We start from the raw sequence: 22,646 nt of genomic DNA, 5'->3' as shown, positions 1-22,646 counted from the left end.
ATTAGATTTAAGGAAAAATGTTGAAACTATTGGTGCAGATCATGCAGAAAATGAGCCACTAGTCATTCTAGTTAATGGTGTTCCTACTAAGAATAAGAAAATCTGGCAAGAGTTAGTGGATGTTAGAAAAGTGCAAAAGGCATCATTGTATCTGTTAAAAAATAATGAGTACTATAGAAATGTGTTTGTTGGAGAAGAAGAAATAGATTTAGCAGAAGATAGTGAAACATTAAGTGGACAAATTGAACAAATGGACATGTCCAGATGTGAAGAGATCTATGAACATTACAGTGTACATCCACTTCATTCCAAAGAGGTGATGGGGAATACAATTGAGTTGTTTCAAATGAAAAAAGCAACAGGAAGTCCCATGAGTGTATGGGAAGAGAGCTTAGAAGCCCGTTGTTTCACGCAGTTGTTTCCAACAGGAAAAGGTGGACGATATGATGAATGTCCTGTGCAGATTCCTGCATCTGAATATCGGACAACAAGATTATATGCAGAAGATCCAAGATTTCGACAATGTATCCCTTATATGTTTCATCTTATGTTTGAAAGTGACTTGTCTGGACTTTCATATGCAGTAAATCACATTTTAAAAACTGGAATGCATCTTCAAAATGTAACTGCAAAGGATTTTATGGATAAAGTGCATCAGAGAGATGATCATTTAGAATCTCAGTTGATTAATCTGATGGCATGTCAGCGTGGGACTAATGAATATTGGTACCGTCGACATGGAGAACTGAAATGCATGCTACGGAACTTGGGAACTCCTACATGGTTTGTTCCACTAAGCTGTGCTGAGTATGCTTGGGATGATTTACTTGAATTTCTTCGAGAGGCAAATTCCAATATAAAAAATATTGAATACAAGACACCTGGAGAATTGTGCTCTTTGGATCCTGTCAATGTATGCAGATATTTCAATCATAGATTTGAAGCTATGATGTCTTTCATCTGCAATAAAAAGAATCCTCCTCTTGGAGAAGTTGTGGATTTCTTTTGGAGAAAGGAGTATCAAGCAAGAGGTGCTCCTCACATACATATGTTGTTATGGGTCAAGGACGCCCCCAAATTTGGAACAGATTCAGATGAAACTATTTTGTCTTTCATTGAAGATTATGCTACATGTGCTCTTCCAAATAGCAGAGAAGAGAAAAACTTAAAACAAGTCAAAGGATAAGTTCTATACCAAATGTCGTTTTGGATTTCCACGTCCTGTATTAGCCAAAGGAAGAGTGAACAGTTTTATGTCAGCTGTACTACATACCATCACAAGAAAGTCTCCGAAAAACACCTACAACTTAAGAAGAAGCGAAGAATCAAAATACATAAATGACTACAATCCAGTTATTTTATCCATGTGGAACGCTAACATGGATATTCAGTATGTTGCGGACAATTCCATTGCTGTTGCTCGATATGTAACGTCTTACATTACTAAATCAGAAAAGACTGAATTGAAAGAAATGTGGGAAGAGATTTCTCACGAGAAGTCTCTAAGTAAGAAATTATACAGTTTCAGTTTGAAGATGTTATCGCATCGTGAAATTGGAGCATATGAATGTTCAGATCGGTTATCATCTGCAAGTCTATATTCCAAAAGTAGAAGAATCATTTGGTGAGTCTAGGTCTTGCAGGAATGCGAAATCGGGTACTGAAATCTGTTCAAGAAATTGAATATTTAGCAGAAAATGACCCTGAAAGTACAGATATTTTGAAAACCAATATGTTGGACACATACTATCCAAAGAGAAGTCATCATCTTGAGAACATGTGTCTCTATGAAGTGCTGCAAAACTACACTTTTAAACGGAATATTACAGAGAACATCAACGATGGAAAATATGGAGTGATTGGTTCTGAAGGATGTCTGGTGAAACAAAGGAAAGGAAATTTAATTAATCACAGAAAACGGAGTTGCGACACTGCTGACAAAAGGGAATTTTACTATTTAGCCCTTTTGCAAATGTTCAAACCATGGCGTTCTGAACTGGAATTACTTGGAGATTTTCCCAGCTATGAAGATTCATTTAATGCTTGTAAAGATAGCATACAATGCATTGCTTTTGCAAATTATGTGAAAATGTTGAATGATGAAATTGATCAAGAAGCTACAATTGCAGCTGAGATTGCTAGAGACAGTTCTCAAGACAGTCAAAGTTCTGCTGCACTGAGTCAAGATCCACTAGGACAACCAATTGTTGAAAATGAAGCAGCGATTGCAATGAATGAGGTGGGAACAGCAATGTATCAAGCACCACAAGATGCAATACAGTTAGGAAACTAAATGTTGAACAGAAACAAATATATCAACAAGTGAAAGAGCAGATTGACCATGGATTACTTAATGAAAAGAGAGTGTGCTCATGTACATCATTTCAACCTATCCGAATGTATGTGAGTGGTCAAGCTGGAACAGGAAAAAGTTTCCTAATTAAAGTAATTACAAGTTATCTGCAAAAAACAACTGAGTCGCATTTGTCTTGTGTTGTCACTGCTCCAACTGGGTTGGCAGCACATAACATTAAAGGAATTACTTTACATCGTTTACTAATGCTGCCAGTAGAGCATGAGAACAAATTGGAATACCACAAGCTTTCTGGAGAAGCTTGTTGTGAAGTTTCAAGAGTCTTGAAGAAAATGAAACTTCTAATTATTGATGAGGTGAGCATGGTTTCAAACTTGATGCTTGCCTTTGTGCATTTAAGAATGCAGCAAATTCTTAAAACAGAGGATGACGTGTTATTTGGAGGAAAACACGTCATAGTTTTTGGAGATCTACTGCAACTGACACCGGTAAAAGGACAACCGGTATTTAAAACACTTGCCCATGAAGATACCAGAAAGTCTCTTGGCAGTGTTGGTAATGTGAACATTTGGAGTAATTTTGAATACAAAGAACTGACAACAAATATGCGACAGGCAAATGATGCTGAATATGGAAGTATTCTTCAAGATATAAGAATTGGAATTCTTTCAAAAAAAGGGAAAGAAGCTTTAGAGAGTCGATCACTTTGCAATGTCTTTCCAAATGAAAATGCAGTTGCTGCAAAAGTGTACGTGGAAATTGCTAAAAATAGGTCAGTGATTTGCTTAATGCCGACACTGCGTGAGTGTTCAATATTCAACGAAGATTCTTAAAATTGGAATATGAAGAAATTGTAAAAATGGAAGCCATCGATAAAATACTACATGAAGGAATCACTATTATTTTGACGGGTAAGTTGAGATCAAAACTAAATTGTTTAGAAAAAAAAAATATCTAAAACTGCTGGTTTGGAAAAGACACTGTATGTGTGTGTAAACTGTCGGGTAATTTTAGGGCATAACTTGGATGTAGAGAAAGGTTTAGTTAATGGTGCAATAGGCAAAGTGGTGGATTTTATGAATTATCAGAAAAAAGAAGGAATTGAAGTTTCAAAAATTAAATCATATTGATGAAGTTAAAGAAATTGGTCGTTGTTCAGTTCGTTTTTTGCTTGTTAAAGATTTATATATCCATAGGAAACAATTTCCATTTTCTCTGGCATATGCAGTGACTATTCATAAATCTCAAGGATTGGTGAACATTGGATCTACTGTATTTAAAGAGGGTATGGCATATGTTGCTTTGTCGCGAGTCAGAACATTATCTGGTTTGTTTTTGATTGATTTTGATGAGACAAAGGTTACTGCAGATGCAAACTGTGTAAAAGATTATAATAGGTTAAGAAGGGTGTATGCTCCCAATTTAGGTCAATATCCTATATTTGAAAAGCGTGTGGTTGGTCGAAAATGAAGGTTAGAGAATATTTGTACTGAAGATGTCAAGAAGGGAAATGAACAAGATAATGTTGTGATTGCAGGTAAAAAGAAATTGGACACTGTTGAAGAGATTGTTGGTTATCAGTTTGAAAACCGTTCTGGTGTCAACTGCTATTCTAATGTAGTGGTCAATGTTGTTTTTTATCTCGAAGGTTTGCAAGCACAAATTATGCAGAATCGGGAAAAAAGATTTTGTTTTCTGTTGCATTCTGTTTATGAAAAATTGACAACAGATAGAAGTAAAATACAATCTGTTTCAGATGTTCATAATCTTTTAGATGTGTGTTCTGGTTCTACACAATTTACACAAAATATCCAACAAGATGCTCAGGAATTTTTAATGTCTATGCTTACAATTTTTGAAAATGATGGTGTAGAAATAGAAAATATTTTTGGCCTTTCTTACAAATGGGAACATTATTGTGAAAATTGCATGTATACATGTAGCACCAATGTAGACACTGAGAGAATTCTGTATTTAACATTACCAGACTGTAAATCAGTTTCTTTCAATAAATTAGTGAAGGGTGCAATTCAAAACACGGAGTGTAGCCAATGTAAATCAGAAATGTTATCCACATTATTCTTAACAAAATATGGAAAATACATAATTTTAACGTTGTACAGCTGATGGAAGAAAATTGGATACTTTAATAAAACAATTTGTAGCAGCACAACTATCAATATCAGGAAGGACTTTTGTAGCAATTGCAATAATTTTCCATGATGGTCCTTCCACCACATCTGGACATTACACTGCCTATCTAAAATGTGACAAATGCTGGACACTTTCTAATGATGCCCAGTTGGGTTTCAAACAACGTTTGCCTAGGGAATTACAAAATTCCTACCTAATATTTTTAAAGCCAAAGTTTTAGGAAGATAATTCACTCTCTGAGGAATTTATTCTTATAATTTAATAGGACTACCATTAGACAATATACATAAAGAAGAAGTGCAAAAATACCATTTGGCCTCAAGGAAAGGAATATTTTAGAATTATGGACTTTTTGGTGGTCATTTATTCGGTGATTATTTTAATGCAGCAACATTTACAGTTTTTATAAGTTAAAGTTATAAAATTTTGTAATCTGTAAGCATTTCTTATATGTATGATTTGTATTTTCTGGTATTTTACTGAGAATAGTATGTTGGTTTTTTTTAACAATCTTTCTGATTCTGTTTTTTTTATGCCCACTGTTAAGTGATGAGTACCATTGAAATCACTATTTCGAGTGAAATTCAATATATTCTGAGAACAGCAAAAAAGGCAAACAAATTACTTAGTGGAAATTATGTTGTGTTGTAAAAAAAGTATTATTATATGTTATACTTTTTTTTTCTTTTCTTTCACAGATCCAAATTTTAAAATAAGCAATTTTTAAGAATTTATATTTGAATGAAAAACAACAAAAAATGAATACCATTTTTTATTCCTATTACTGTGAAGGTAAGTTTAACTAAGTCTCAATATGCAGAATGAAGAGGCCTGCAAGAAGCTAAAAAGTTGAAACACGTTTCTAAAAACACTCTGTTTATGTAGTTTTGAAATCTGACCATAATCAGATATCATGTGACCTGCAAAAAAAGAGATTTGAGGGGTTCATAATATTTCATCTTTTTAGCTATTGAAGGACCGCAATCATTTCAATCATTCTTCTTTGAACATCTTTGCAGACAAAACTCTGTGCTTACCTTCTATCATTCGCAAGGAAATTTAAAAATGGAAATATGTCACTTTTTGTAACATAGTTATTGTGCAAGATACTCTTTTATATTTACAAAGAGAGGAAAAGGCACTCTGTGCACTTTTTATACTCCATGTAAATACAACCTCATCATTTAGACCACTTTGTGTTGAAAGGGTGTTCTATAAGTGTTGTTGTGCATGATTGCACTTAATACTCATAGAACAAGACACATGTCTAGATTTATCTGAAATCATAAATCTCGATATGTGTGTGAATGGTGCATCATTCTAAAATTGGTGTAGGAAAGCACAACAAAGAGAATTGTTTTAATTTCTCCACATTTTTATATCTTCAATACATGCTGAAATGTTCAGCATACATTGAAGGAGAAAAATGCATTTTCTCATTGTTTTTGTGCAGGAAGGTGTGTCTTCCTGTAGAAAAACAAACAGCACATGACACAGATATCCTTGCACTATGGTGCAAGGGTGCCTGTGTCACCACATGGCTGCAGTTTAAGCAGCCGTGCAGAGATAAGCATAGATTTGCAACATATTTATGTACATATGTTGCATCCCTGTGCTTCGGAAGTACTACAGCACACTGCAGTTAAAGAGGTTACTGTGTGATGATGCAGCACTTCCTTATAGTTCTGCACATATACATTCACCATACGCTACTAATGCATTCATTCAGTCAATTACGTACTACACATACATTCATCTAAACTTTCACACACTAACAAAGAAATTTAGCTCTTTTTTAAACCAGGAAAGTTAGTTCTTACAAGAAATTTTTTTTTCTTCTTTCTTCTTTTATATTTTTTTTTTGGTTTTTCTAACAATTTTGTGATTTTTTTGTTTTTTCTGAAAACAAAAAAACAAAAAACAAAACAGGAGAAACCAAACAATGAACTTCTGGGAACAATAAAAAAATTATTTTTAAAATAGCAAATGTGACTTTCTTGGCTGCGGCAGATCAGATCGATCGACTGCTCGCCATAGCACAAAGTCTTATTGATCTTAGTGCAGAGCACTTTTAAAAATTGAAATTGAGGACGGATGTCCAAGGTTTGGGCTGATGAATGCACTCTTAATGTGCTCGGCTGCGATGAGGTGGATGGCGCAGGAGCAGGAGTGTTTCTCATCCGTCGGCACTCTTCTTTTGCAAGATTGTTTGGATGAAGGGTCCTCATGTGCTTCATCATACTTGCTGTGCCGCAAGAGTATTTCTTGTTAGGATCCCCTCTCGATAGGACTCTTTTGCAAATCTTGCACGTGACCAAGGTGGCATTGGTCTTATTCTGCCCCTCGGGAAAAGAAAAACATTTCCACACCACTGAAGAAAAACGTTTTTTGGGTGGTGCCTCCGGCAAAAATTCATCCTCAGAACTATGAGGTGATGCAGATGATGCCTGCTGCCCTGAAACCATTTTTGGTTGAAAAAAGTTAGAGTTAAGTGTAAACTTAGTCTAAAAAATCTTCTTCTCTCCAAAGAGGTGGTTCTCCAAAGAAGCTCAAAGAAGAATGATTGAAATGGGTGGGGTCTTTCAGTAGTTAGAACAGGAAGAGTAATGAACCAATCAAATCTCTTTTTTTGCAGGTCACATGGGATCCGCGCACCCTGCGCGTATGCAGCACGCACCCAGCGCGCATCCGCGAAATTGAATTAAAAAGAAATATAGGATTAGATGTCAAAATGTATTACTTTTAAGACTAGTTTAGAGTTTGTCTTCAATTAATATTCACATGAAATACATAAATATGTTTTTTTAAATGTTAAATACTTCGCGGGATCCGCGCACCCACCGCGTCATAGACGTAGATGACGCTTCGCGGAAGCGCGTAAATGTCACGTTACGTACATTGAACGTGTCGCGTATAGGCTGGGAGTCGCGTACCGGTCGCATTGGAATCGCGCACTAACCACGTACCCGACGCATACCATGCGCGGACGCTACCGCGTAGGGATCGAGAACAGTGCCCGCAGGGTGCGCGGATCCAAAAACACGGAAAAAAAATATATAAAATAAAGTTTTGCACATATAGTTACAAAAATATTTTGAAATATCCATTAAGTTCAAATAATATTTTTTAATTTTTAAAAGAATTAATTGAAAAAATACGTTTAAAAATGGTGATAAAAAAGTATTTTAAAAAAAATGTAATTAATGAAATGACACACTGAATTTGAAAAAGATAGAAATCCAATCAAAATCATTAAACATGATATCTTCAGAGATAAGTTATAGATAGGAATTAGCATTTAAAAAACCTTTGAAATTCACTGAAAAACATCATAGGTTTCAGGCCTGAAACCTATGGTTTTTTCAGTGAATATATATATATATTACCTAATGGCAGTCACCAGTAGGTAGTTATAGTTAGGACCTATTTTCCATAGGAAATCCGCAACATTCTATTTGGAATAATGTTGGCGCCGATTGACGACTCTTCGCGAAATTTTCCAAACTTTTGGCCAGCTCCGTTCCACTCCTATCCTGAAAATTTCACGGTGATTCGTCAAGCGGGGGCTGAGAAAAAAGGGGGTCCCAAAATGCGTTTTCCCCATGCATTTTCCAATAGGACCTGTTGACGCAGCTACTGCCCGAACTGCTGAACGGAATTAGACCAAATTTAGCAAAGAGGTAGTCCTCAGTTCAGACTTGTGACTTTAGCTTAAATTGTGTAAATCCGTTCAGTAGTTCCTGAGAAAATTAGAGTTAAAAAGATAGATATATCTGGGCGGAGCCTAACCACACATCTCATCGTGAGATCTGATTGGCTGTCAGTACTTCATCCAAGAAGTGTTGGAAGCCATCTTGGGACCAATATACATGATAGCACCTCATTAAAAAGCATTGCAGTTAATAGAAGGTTTTAAGACTTTAGTTACATTATAAATCATTTGTTGATGGTACCATACTCATTTTAGGAACTGTGGTGTGTTCTAAGGTGATTTTATCATGTGAAAAAGCCTTCTGCTGTGATATCATGAATCATGTTTGAGAGAAAACTATTTCCTCATGCTTTTCCCACAGAGGTTTGGAAGGTGATCTATAAGCTAAACTGAGAGCATATTTTCTGTAAATTCACATTATCTTTCTCAGTCATGTGAGAATGAAGTCTGACATTCTCAGTAAAACATGTACATCGAACAAGGGCAGAGACGGTCAGTTGATTCCTTTGTGTTCTACTGCAGCTTCCCAGAGTGTTCTAAAGAACAACTAGAACGCTAACAGTCCTACTTATGACAAACATATTGCACACCTGAAGCCATCTTGATTGGAATAAAGTGGTAACTCTTAAAACATTTAATTTAAAAAGGAACAAAATGAGGGGGTTAATTTTGCCATAGAAAGTATGATTAGTGCTGCAGAAAGAAAAATTAGGGCACATTTTGAGTGACTTCTCAAATCCTCTTCTATTTCATTAAAAAATTCTGACTTGCAGACTGAAACATGCTCTTTCAATACCAGCAGCAGACTTCCCTGGTGAGCAGTAGCTTTACAACAGTGATCTAATGAGCTAGAGTGCTAACATTCTGAATTTATGGCAAATGTGTGACACATCTGAATGCCTTCTTGATGGAACCAAAGTAAAAAACTGAAAGTATTTCCTACTGAGGAGACTGCAGTAAATGAGGAAATTAGGAAACTTCATAACAAATAAATCTCCCAAGATGGCCACCAGAGACAAAAGAGCCCAAATGTAGCCCAAATATCACCCAGATGCAGCCCAAGTATAGCCCAATGGCAGAATGTCCCAGAGTGTTCTTAAGAACAACTAGAGCGCTTACTGTCTTACTTATGACAAAAGTATGGCACACCTGAAGCCATCTTGATTGGAATAAACTGGTAACTCTTAAAACATTTAATTTAAAAAGGAACACAATGAAGGGGTTCATTTTGCCATAGAAATTATGATTAGTGCTGAAGAAAGAAAAATTAGGGCACATTTTGAGTGACTTCTCAAATCCTCTTCTATTTCATTAAAAAATTCTGATATGCAGACTGAAACATGCACTTTTAATACCAGCAGCAGACTTCCGTGGTGAGCAGTAGCTTTACTACAGTGATCTAATGCAGTGGTTCCCAAACTTTTGACTCCTGAGGACCCCCATTGAGTCACCACTGGAAGCCGGGGACCCCCAAGCAATTTGTATGATTTAAATTTCAAACATTAAAACAGTAATTCGAAAACAAACACACGTGTACACACAAAACAAATACTCAAATTAGTAAGGATTTTAGTATTTTATATTGAAAGAATATGCAAAAAACTGAAAGGTTAGAGCTGCAGCCCTGTGACTAACTTTTTACCCCTTCGATGCGCATGACGGAGCGGTTCCGACATGCGCGTCGGTTGCGCTGTGCGCATGACGGAACTGCTCCGTCATGGCCCCGCCCACGCACAGAACCTTCAGCACAGCGCGGAAATCCGCGCCGCGCTGAAGGGGTTAAATGGTTTGTTTTATTTCACAGTACAAGACTCCTGCCAGGGCGAGACTGGAAACCCAAAGCAGCCCTGGCAAATGTTTTCAGACCAGTCCCAATACAGTGCACACCAATTGCAGTGAGTGAGCCCGACCACTACAAAGGGGGCATTGGGAGGCTCTCCCCCCAAGAAAATTTAGGAAACAATGGTGCATTCTACAACAAATGTATCATTATATATTGAATTATATCAGCTTTTAAAGAAAAGTAAATGATGACCTTACTATGCACCAGGATACGACAATCTTTGTTGGGGTTCTTCAATGATTACCTTATTATCACCCTCCAACAGTGCCTCTCATCTCTCCATAGCCCCTCTGTTACATGAATTTCATTTGTTTTATAGCATCTATCACACCATTGTAGGATGTCCGAGCACTTTACATCACACACATATAGGGGCAGATTTACAAGCCCCTTGTGCCATGGGTGTGTCACAAAAAGTGACGCACCGGAGGCGTATTTTAGAGACCCATACTTCCAAGGACGTAATGACGCTAAACATCCTGTGATTCTGGGCAAATCACTTAATCTCCCCGTGCCTAACAAAAATGAAATGTGTGTCCTCATGTAACGTAACTGGTGCTATATAAAGCGCTCTGATACCCAATTCGGATTCAGATCAAGTTTGCGCTATATAAAACAATGCAAAAAAAAAAAAGGACAGGAAAAGCCACCCTGCGTGACTTTTCCTGGTCTTGTAAATATGGCCCATTTGCACACAGCACATTGCGTGAAATGGGCGATTCATGGGTGTTGCTGTGGGTGTTCCCACACAACACCCATGGAACAAGACACATTTCCAGATTTACTAGAAATCGTAAATCTGGAAATGTGTCTGAATGCTATGCCTCCCCAGTGGAGGCATAGGGAGGCGCAACGAAATGGCGAAATGTATTTATTTCTCCTCGTTTTGTTCCTCTTTCTATGCGTGTTGCATTCTGCAGCATGCATAGAAAGAGGAAATCACCTCTGGTGATTGTTTATGTACAGGAAGGTGTCCCTTCCTGCACATAAACAATCAGTAAAACAATGACATTTTGCAAGTTCTACAAGTGCAGCACACTTAGAAGTTGAAAAACGCCATTTCTGATTGTTTTTGTGCAGGAAGGGAACCCTTCCTGCAAATAAACAATCTCCCCACGACGCAGGCATCCTTGCACCATGGTGCAAGGGTGCCTGTGCAGGCGCATGGCAGCAGTTTGTGCCCCAGTGCAGGGGGAAGCGCAGAGATGCGACATATTGTTGTAAATATGTCGCATCCCTGTGCTTTGAAAGTGACTCAGTGCGGCGCAGCCAAATGGCTTGCGGCACACACTGAGTCACTTTCCTTGTAAATCTGCCCCATAGAGACAATGATTCATATGTGTAAATCAGTGTAAAGAAAATGTTACATAAGGCAAATGGGACTACAAGGTGTAGGATTCACATGTCATTCATAATGGTAGGCGTTGATAAAGTAGCACATACCTCTACCTTACCCTTCTAGCAAGCATTAGCCAATTGTTTCTCCAGAATTAAGACAACTAGTTGGAGACCCAATGCTCCTGAGAAATAAAACCAGAGTTTCGCAATTAACCCGAATGCCTTTTCATTCACTCACTTTCACACGGAAAAATGTAGTACATTCACACAGAATTCTGTCATTCCCAAGAGCAGCGAACAGTCTGCCCTACTACAGAATTATAACACTCATTAACAAAGTAGCACTTCCCTCTACTTTATCCTTCTAGCAAGCTAAAGGAACACCTGCTACCTTTCCAGTGATAAGCATTATCAGAGTACCTTCTGGCCTCCTGGTACCTAAGTCCAAAATTTTACAGGTAACCTTTGCTTTCACACACACTTATCTCATACAGAAAATGTCTCTAATGGCAACATACGAAGATGCTACTGAATCGAACCCAGACAATGCGCTGTGCAACTCCAATCGTCAATCGTTTTCCCCGTGTACATACAGGGCAACAACAATTCCATCTTTCCCGAGAGCAGCGCTTACCTCTGCTCTACTACGGAACCGTTACAAACTTCAGACTTCCTACATCCCAGAAGTTGTGCAAGCAACATAGAACTCGACGCGACTCAACATAGAGTGTTAATACATAAACCAATATCAATCAATAGCCAATAATCAATAAGCATTTTACAAGCAATAATCACCAAATCAAAACAATAAAACCATCATCCTGCTACCAGAAAAACTGCTGCAGCGCGAGACCGGGAAGAATGGGGAATAACATGTAACAATACCCTCCCTGCATCGCAGACCCGACGTCACACTAGCTCATTCACACACGCATTCATTAGTGGGGCCCATAACACCAACACTCACACGTCTCTCTCACTGAGTCTGCACACACAGGAGGGATGAGTAATTCAAGCGCTGGACATGTGGGGGAATACCTTATTACCTATAGGAAAAATTTACATTAAATACATTATGTACATCTGCATCTGTAGAATCCTAGCTTTAACATCAAGGCACTCCACCCACTTGGTCGATGGACCAATTAGTTGGATTGGTTGATGGTGATTGTCAAGACCAGCTTAACCTCACTACAACAATATATTGAATTGCATAATAAATTGACTCTAAAAGAATCACGAACACCTGAAATCATTTAAAAGATTTTATGTAATTCATTTGCATAAAGGAAATTATCATTTATTCTCTCACTATTCATTTTCATTTGAGCATTGCCATTTATTCAGGACATAATTTAAGAAACTGTTTAATAAAAGTCATGAGGAGAAAATGTAGGTTTGGATTCATTTCATTATTCTCAAAATGGTTAAAAATCAATCCTTAACATGACGTGCCTCGCCCACTTTGCAGCGCAGCAGTCCGTCACCGCGCCAGACGAGACCTCGCGCTGGTGTCCTCCTACTGCCCAGCCGAGTGCCTACTGCTCGTGGTGTCTGATGAGTCAGTCTGACTGACGTACTTCGTTTCACACCCATCATCATTGATCTGATCATCGATCGACGACAGACTAGAGGAGAGAATCAATCATCTGATCTCGTGTAAGAAAACAGTTACAAAGTAAGAAGAGTGCAAGTCCGCCGCTCTGCTGGGTGGGCCCATAAATTACGTTTATTTTCCTTGTGGGTAGGGCGATTCATTGGCGAATCCCTGCGAGTGCGCACTGCGCACCTATGCCGATCAGGCGCTGCCAGAAAGGACCTCAACACCTCCTCCTGCTGGCTGCCAGGCTTGTAAGTTACAGCCTACACAGGCCTGGCACTGGCAGCAGGAGTACGGGTCGACTGGAGTTGTTAAAGTTCTGGCGGCGCCGCCAGCATTCGAAGTCATAAACTGCCATGGTGCAGGCTAGGCCCCAACACCATGACAGTTTATGACTTTGAATGCCGGACTGCGCTGGCGTTGCCTCCCTGGGAGGGAAGAAGTGACGTCTCCCAGATGCTGCCTGCCATAAACCTATCTGAGCCCATGCAAGCATACCCGCACTGAGGGCAGAGCTGTTGCAGCGCAAGACCGGGAAGAATGGGGAATAACATGTAACAATACCCTCCCTGCGTCGTAGACCCAACGTCACACTAGCTCATTCACACACGCATTCATTGGTGGGCCATAACACCAACACTCACACGTCTCTCTCACTGAGTCTGCACACACAGGAGGGATGAGTAATTCAAGCGCTGGACATGTGGGAGAATACCTTATTACCTATAGGGAAATATTTACATTAAATACATTATGTACATCTGCATCTGTAGAATCCCAGCTTTAACATCAAGGCACTCCATCCACTTGGTCGACGGACCAATTAGTTGGATTGGTTGATGGTGATTGTCAAGACCAGCTTAACCTCACTACAACAATATATTGAATTGCATAATTAATTGACTCTAAAAGAATCACGAACACCTGAAATCATTTAAAAGATTTTATGTAATAAATTTACATAAAGGACATTTTCATTTATTCTCTCACTATTAATTTTCACTTGAGCATTGCCATTTATTCAGGACATAAATCAAGAAACTGTTTAATAAAAGTCATGAGGAGAAAATGTAGGTTTGCATTCATTTCATTATTCTCAAAATGGTTAAAAATAAATCCTTGGTCATGTATCTGACAGAGGGTTCCAAAATGAAAGATCAGTGAACCATAGTTAAAAACATGCATTTAATTCTAGAGATTTCCTACACTAAAACCTTCCTACCCAGCACTAAAACCCCAACTTACTTAATTAACCCTTGACCTCCTCGACGACTTCTCTCACCCATGCTAGTGTCCTGCAACGATCTCGAACCTATAGGGGTCATCAGTGCACAGTCTGGCATAATTCCAAGCTCCCAGCATCTCTCCAAAGCAGCTTTTTCTCCTCCGCCTTCTCTGATACTAAACCCCAATTTTGGTCTGATATTTATACTGTGTTTGCTGGCTCTCCACCCTCAAATGTTTCAACTCATGTCGTTTCTCTTGCTCTGATTGGTCATGACAATGCAGTTCTCAGCTCTCGGATGTCCATGAATAACTTTATGTTTGACAAGCTGATAGATACAAATGCGACTGTCCACAGTTCATTAGCAGACATTCAAAGGTTCATTGGCAGGGATTCAACTGTTCAGTGTCAGGGATTCAGCTGTTTCCACGTGGTCATTCTTTGGCAGGCATTCAACTGTTTCTCTTTGGCAGGCATTCAGTTGTTCTCGTGCTATCATTCTGGCTCTCAGCTACTACCGGCCTCGAACATAGTCAGCTGGAGTTGCAAAGTTCAGTGGAGCACAGTGCATGCACGAGGTTCCTCCAGCCAGATGATGCAAGCATTCTCTACTGCGCAGAACCGGGAACAACGAAGCCATCTTGAAACTGGCCACCAGCCAAACTACGATAAACACACACAAAGAAAATGTGAATACATAGAAAATAAGGGTTTTCTGTCCCCCCCACCCACCGGGCTAATATTTATCCCCTAAAAACTGTTACCTAGCAGAAAAGCATCACACTGCAAGCCATTAAAATGAAGCAAAAGCAGCATGCAATGCATAATGTATACTACAACATAAACATGCACTATTACACTATTTAAATGCGCAAAATAGATTAAACGTGCGTTTTACACCATTAATTAATATGTTAATCAAACCTGTTAATGCAGAGCATTTCCCACATGTAATGTGTGTGCTTGGTTAATACACAGCAAGCAAAATTAATATATTACTTTGTTATGGGGGAGTACACAAAAATTCTTCTGTACTCCGCTCCATTAGAGCCGCCCTGGCATCTGTCACAGGGCGCCTCACCGCCATTGTGGGGGTCGAGGTGTGAGAACGTGATGGGCAAAGCGGTGGAAAAGTAGGCACCCGGAGGAAGTCCAAATTCTCCCTTCCCGATCATACACCACCTCAGTGGCGTTGTTTTTTTATATTAAAGGTTTAATGTGCAGAGAGCCATCCCCAACACCCTCGGTCGCCTCCCCCACCGCTGAAAGCCCAGCCGCGATATCCAGAATCCATGTGGGAGAGAGGAGTGCATGCTCCCATCCCCAGACACCTGACTCCCAACATGCACAACCCAGCCAGGACAACGTCCAATGGGCTTACACTCGACTAATGTACCGTCCTCAAGCCACTAATGCATGAACACACGGCATGACTGAAGGAGGGCAGGCAGGTGCGTATTCGGATATAGAGATGGCCATACATAATGGGTAAAATACTGTGCAACAATGCGAACAGCATACTACTGTGGACATAATCTATGCAGACTATGAAATGTCATGGGACTGTTAACCTGTGTAGTAACGATATGAATATGTGAATGTTAAGATGACACAAGGGAAAGGCGGCAGTTTCTTTGTTTTAACGTAACGTTGTTTTTATTTGTATTATTGTTACAGAGATATATAGTTTGGCCGGGTGGTTTTGGAAATATACCCCAGTGCCTGGCAGTGAAAAACCTTGTGAACAAAGCACATTCGTTGGAACTGGAAATTTTTTGCTAAAGAAGCCAATGAAAAACATTGATTGCGGTGTCTTGCGTTATGTATGAGGAGCTTGATAAGACCTATATTTGCGTAGTCTTGTTGCAATGGCATTATAGCAGTCAACGTAAGAGGGTACGGCTATGAAAAGCAAGGACATTTTGCGAGGCTTTAACTGGAGTGGGAAGATTCACGCTGTTGTGGAAGATGGAAAGCACTTTTGATAGCATTACCGTGATGTGTGAAATAGGGGCACTGTGAGAAAGGCTCATAAGCTTTGTGTCTTCGGGTCTGGTGCAGAATGTGAGCCCATGGAGTTGGGCTATGTGATAAGTAATAGAAAGCGGTCCACTGGTCCAAAAGTCAGGTCTGTGTTGTTCAGAAGGTCGGGCAGACCCATGTATGGACATCTATCTGATGATGTCCCGCTCTGTGGGGTTTGTTGGTGAGGTCAACCTAAAAGATTGCAAATCCACAGGGAAACAAAGGGAAAAAAAATTACAAAACCATGGTATCTCCACATATATGGCCCTACCTAACACTGCTCAACACTCACAAGACCACTGGAAATACACCCATCTAACTAATCCCTTCACCCAACAGTTCCCTGCAGTCACCCAGTGACCCTCAATTCACCAGACCATATTACACCTCACTCTCCCTCATTCTACCTGACTACTTACACCAAGCCCACAAAACACTGCAGATTATTCAAAATCCCCCTCGTCAATCTCTTTAGGAAGATCTTTTCAAATTAGGGCAAAGCCACCCTTAACTCACTCTCGGCTCCACTTTTGACAGACACAATTAAGGACCCATGTCTTTCACAGACATACATGCTTCATATCCTGAAACAAGTCAGTCAAAGCCCCCACAGCCTGGCACAGCCAAGAAGTCTCCAAAAGCAAGAAATAAATAAAAATAAATACAATTTCGTGACACAAAGGGCTGTTGTATACTATGCTGTCTCTGGTAAAAGAACTTATAAGAAAAAGTCATCAATATTGTCAAAACAAATGATTTGCAAGACAGACAAGCATTGTTGAAACAATAGAGAAAACCAAATACATAAAATACATTAGTCCCTGATGATGTCGACTCGAGACCCACACACAGCGATGCCCCTCAGCCCTGGCCCGATTCTGTTCCCCCCTTTCCTGCACACACCCAATCACGCGCACAGAGTCATGCGGGAGGCTCACCCTGTCTGCACCCTGGCAGGCCCAGCGCGTGTCCCTGGCAGGCCCAGCCCAGCGCGTGTCCCTGGCAGGCCCAGCGCGTGTCCCTGGCAGGCCCAGCCCAGCGCGTGTCCCTGGCAGGCCCAGCCCAGCGCGTGTCCCTGGCAGGCGCAGGCTGTGTTCCTGGCAGGCTCTGTCTGTTTTCATGGCAGGTTCACTGTGCTCCATATTTACCCTTTCTTTTTTTGTATTTTTATTACTAATTGCGTTTATCCATTTAATTCTTTATTTGGGCTGGGTGGGAAACCGAGACGCCTGTATTTAATCAGCAAAGCCGTGGGCTGGTATTCTGAGCGCGCGAGACAGAGCGTAGAACCGGCGACAAAGAAATGTCATGAATCCAGTCACTGTGGAAGAAATGCTGCGGCATAGTAGAAGGAATTCACTGGAAAGGGTCTGGGGTTGCTATGAAATTACTTGAAATGATTACAAATGTGCAGCTTGTGTTTTTTTTGTAGTTGAAATGCTATAACATGCGTAGATCAGGTGTGCTCACGGATTTTAAAAAGGGTCTGGAATCAAACGTGCGGTGCACTTCAAATTATGAATACATTATGCAGCCATGAGGAGCTGTGTCAGATATTTCTGTGGGAAATTCATCATTTGTTGTAAATGCTTTGGTTCTGCTGACAAACTGCTTGAAGTCTGATCGGTTTCAACAAACCTTTTGTGAATGATATGCCCTTGTCTTTTTTATCGGAAGGCTACATACGTTTGTTAACATTCATAGTTGAAGGTCTTAGATCGGCCAATGTTTCCCCACCAAGGGCCTGATGTGCTGAAGAACTGGTCAAAAACAACCGGTCTCAATCCAGGGGGGTCAACCTTTTTTCTTTTTCGTGTTTAGATAATATGTTGCGCCGGGGGCGCACTCGGTGGGAACGTGTCTCCTTCACACGTCTTGCGCTAAAATGCAGTACTGCTAAAATGTCATTTGTTTTTTTAAATGGTGCATGATGGAGATGAGCCTCGCCCTGTTGATCGCTTGACACTTAGTCGTGCGATCTGACAAGGCCTACAACATTGGACATGGCTGTTCCTGTAACTAAGGTGCTAATTGAATTAAAAGGCTGCGGTAAGGGGCAGACGAGCAGCAGAAAAGGTTAAACGCCAGATCGGCCAATTAACGGGCGAGCTCAGCATAATTATAACGTTTAAAATACACGCAGCTCTGGTCCGTGTGCCCTGTCACCTACTCACAAAACATGCCTTACAAGTTACAACCTGCTGTGTGAGCGCTGGGAAGCACTTCCTCAACTTAAGGTATTTGCCGGAAACAACCAGGGGTAACTCGAGGCATTAATTAATGCCCACTCAGCTTGTCATCCTTGCACTCTCAAGCGTTCCATTAAGTTATGATGGCCCTTAGTCTGCACTTTTCTCAAAGCGCTTTAGCAAGCGGCCGGACGAGAGACAATAAAAACGATAACACTGATGGCTAATGTTTTTCCTAGAGAGAGATCAGAGTTTTGTCTAGTGGAAGTTTTGACGCATAGAAAGGTAGCGCAGAAGGTTAATGTGCCTGCTGCAAAGACCATGTACCTGATGCAGATCACAAAATGCACATGATGTAAATAGGTCAGTGAGTTACTAATTTTTTCAGGGAGATCCTTTTGTTACTTGCAGTTTGTAAGTTAAAATCCTAACATACAACAGTGAGCTATTAACCGTCATCTAAGAGCTGCATGCAAACTGCAAGGTAAAGTTTGTAGCGTTATGTTTTCTCCCCCCAGTCTTTGTTTGATTACCCTAATATTTCAAAAATAAATTGTTATATTTTTACTTTCAGCACCTGGTAACGCCTGACAACCTAAACCATTACCTAATTTTTGGACAAAGAACAAGAGGCCCCAACCTCCTTTGCTGCTCTTTCATCCCGGCTACGACCCAGCAAACAACGATGTTAAAGGTAAGGAAACTGATGATATTTTCTTTAGGGCGGTGTTTGTGGTCACTCTACATGGTGGCTGGGGTGGGTGCACATTCTGAACATTGTACCCTCAGTGGATGGAATTTACTAATACTGAGCCTTAGCCCTGTGCTTTGGGCAATAATGGTTGTTAAAGGCACTATCTATTCCTTGCCTTGTTCAAGGCCCTCAAGCAGTGTCTGTTTCAGGGCCTTCAGCAACCACTATGGCACACAGAGGCAGCAGGCAGTAAGGCTGTATTTTTAGCAGTCCTGTTGTCCAAAGAGGAGCTGTTGGAGATATATTACGATAATGCACAAGATATATTTATTTATACTGATATTTGATATTATTGCACCAAATCTTATACGTTGTACTTTGACTATTGACAGGCTTCTTTCATATTGGTAAGGACAGCATCGGCATGATGAATACGGTAGAACAATTAATAACACAGTCATTCCATGCACGGCCACTAGAAGAGAAACTACATATAAAGAGATTAGGACCTGATCGGCCTGACCTACAACTACAACAAGTTACCCAGGACAGAGGAAAATCTTACACACGTACATTCTCAAACACCTGGTACACAAAAGCTGATTGGCTTACAGGGTGTCCGACAAGGAACAAACTGTTCTGCTTCCCCTGCTTGCTGCTTAATGGTGATTTTCCTTGGACAAGAGAAGGAGTGATAGAATTGAAGCATTTGTCTGAAAAATAAAGAAGCATGCACACACAAGAAAGCATATGGAAAACGTGACGAGACTGGGAATGTTGGGAGACACACCGATTGAGCAGCACATAAACAGTGCATACCGCCAAACAATACAGAAACACAATGAAGCAGTTGATAGGAATAGACACATACTATCAAAAATAATTGATTGCATTCGTTTCTGTGGTGCTTTCGAACTGGCATTGCGAGGCCATGATGAATCAGAAGATTCCTCAAATCCTGGAATATTCAAATGCCTTGTGGATTTAATAGCAAGCATAGACAAGGAAATGGAAGCACATTTAGCAAGTGCTACAGTCTTTAAGGGCACCTCTAAAACTATACAAAATGAACTCCTTGATTGTATGGTAGAAATTATGAGAAGTCATATTGTCCAAGAGTTGCAAAACACAGACTTTGTGGCTATTCAGGCTGATGACACCACTGATGTGGCTACACAAACACAGTCCGTATTAGTCTTTCGGTACCAGGACAATGACAATAATGTTGTGGAGAGGTTCTATGGTTTCACTCATTTAAGAGACTCTGCTGCAGAAACCATTACTGCAGCTACACTGCGTCAACTGAACTTCATTTTTCCAGAGGTGCATCAAAAAAAAATCTTATTGCACAAAGCTATGATGGTGCGTCCGTAATGAGTGGAAGCCTTGGTGGAGGACAGAAAAGAATTAGAGAAGTGTACCCTTATGCTCATTATGTGCACTGTTACGCCCACCAACTTAATCTCACTATGCAACAGGCAGTATCAAAGATCTCCGAGACACAAATTTTCTTTCGGGATGTAGGAGGCATGGCAGCATTCTTCTCACGTTCCCCAAAAAGAACGGAAGCACTTCAGGAGATTGTGGACAAAAGGCTTTCAAGGGGATCCTCAACTCGTTGGAACTTTAACATACGTACAGTCCAACTAATATATCAATATAGGGAGGACCTTGTGAAATGTTTTGAAGCCATAGAAGCCAATGAAACCTTTGATTTCAAAACTCAAAGTGAAGCCCGTGGCTTTTCTAGAACACTAAAAGACAAAGAGTTTCAGTTCTTTCTGTTTTTATTTCATGAGATAATGTTATCTGTCAACACTTTATACAATCAGTTACAAGCAAGAGAGATAGATACTGTCTCTGTGAAAAGAAATACCGCTATGTTTGTCGAACGCCTAAGCAAAGTGAGAGATGAGGTTGACAATTTAGACAGCAAACTGCCAGAGGCTTCTACTTTTTCAAACCACAGGAAAAACATGGCCACTCTGGTCCGAAATGCAAAAGAGATATGTGACATTGTAATTGGGCACGCACAATAACGTTTTGCATTCACAAAACATTTGGTGAGTGCCACATTATTGGAAAGTGAATACTTTGCAAAATATGATGAATCCTTCCCTGAGCATGCTCTACATGAGGCTGTGGAAGCTTATCCTATGCTCAACCAAGAGGACCTGAAAACTGAGTTGACTGTACTGTACTCAATGCCTGTGTACTCACTCGCTACGGTGCAGTATAACAATCGTTTTACGCCTCACCACATTCAAATGTCACCGTCCACCACTGTCGAAAATGTTTAAATTCTGTAATAGTGAATATTGTGAATATTGTGAATTAAATAGCATTGAGGCCTAAGAAGGGAGTTTTGGCCTTCAATTATGTGTGCTTTATGTTAGATATGTATCCTCTTTTTATCTGCATATCTTGTCCATCTGCACATCTTCAACCCCTTCTCTTTCCTCATCAGCATCCTCTTTTCACTCTTCCCCGAATGCCCTTCCTCACATCTCTGTCACTTCACCGCCCCCAACATGCACAGCACTCCCTCAAATATAAGCACCTTAATTTCTCTTACTTTTGCCTTGCAAAGATTTTGACATCAGTGTACCCCCTTCACATACATTTCCATAGAATTTCAGTTGCAAATGGAATACACAAATATTGTTCTGTGTGCTCTGCAGAGAGGCCAACCCACTGACAGGCACTTTCTTTGGCATTAGCCTTAGCGCCTGCGCGCTCACTCAAAGCCCCTCATAAACACCTGCCATGGCTCAATGTTCAAAGTATGCACAGAAAAAAATACAGATAAACAACAACATTATAAAATAGCTAACTTGTGGGGAATGCAAGATCAAGTAAAGTGCCATAAGATACCACCGTCGCGAAAGGACTCAATACTGTTCTGCCTTTCACTCAGGGCATCGATAACAAATACTTTTCTGAAACAACAGAAACTGAATATTTGAAGAACAAAGGAAGGAACTGGCAACAAGCTGCCTTTAACCGAGGCCAAAATGATGCAAAGAGATGAACAGCCATTTAGAATCCAAAATAAGTATCATCTTTAAAGTTTAACCTAAATACAATTTTACATGTGATTGGAATTCAAAATCATAGCATAGCGCATCATAATGTGCAATCCATCAAAAAATTTTCCTCTCCACCCGGTGGGAGGTTAAAAAGTTCATAAGTTCTTCTCTTCCATTACTCCGATAAACTGGGTTGTCTAGCACATGCGGCAAGATAAATACATCATTAAATTAGGAAGCCAAGCTTTTATCACACATTTTAAGCTTTGTTTTTCAACTTTAGAGGAACTGTCAAGGATCCTCTCTTTTACATCTCCAGGGAGGGAACAGCAAGACCAGTGGGACTGGGGAACATTGACACTGATCACACAAATACAGAAATAAAAACAGGCACGTGCAAACAATAGAGGTACATGAAATAAGACCATCCCGGACTTTCTTGGTAAATGATGCTGTAATCAGCCCACTCCGACTTGGATACAGGTTTAAAACCCGAAGACGACACAGATTTTATAATAAAAAT

At 40.1% G+C, this 22,646-nt stretch overlaps 1 long non-coding RNA gene across 2 annotated transcripts in view; it reads right to left on the bottom strand.

Annotated features, from left to right (window-relative positions):
- Window positions 1-14,626, bottom strand: part of LOC146822291 (uncharacterized) — a 211,675-nt gene extending 197,049 nt beyond the window's left edge. For both annotated transcript variants that reach the window (XR_014962827.1, XR_014962828.1), the window contains exon 1: window positions 14,207-14,626. This is a non-coding gene — a long non-coding RNA (uncharacterized LOC146822291). The remainder of the gene's footprint in view (window positions 1-14,206) is intronic.
- Window positions 14,627-22,646: the final 8,020 nt, after the last annotated feature.

This window comes from Triturus cristatus, chromosome 6 (assembly GCF_964204655.1).
Source record: "Triturus cristatus chromosome 6, aTriCri1.1, whole genome shotgun sequence".
Taxonomy (NCBI): domain Eukaryota; kingdom Metazoa; phylum Chordata; class Amphibia; order Caudata; family Salamandridae; genus Triturus; species Triturus cristatus.
The sequence above is the reverse complement of the archived record's forward strand: the minus strand, read 5'-3'. Positions and strand labels throughout refer to the sequence as shown.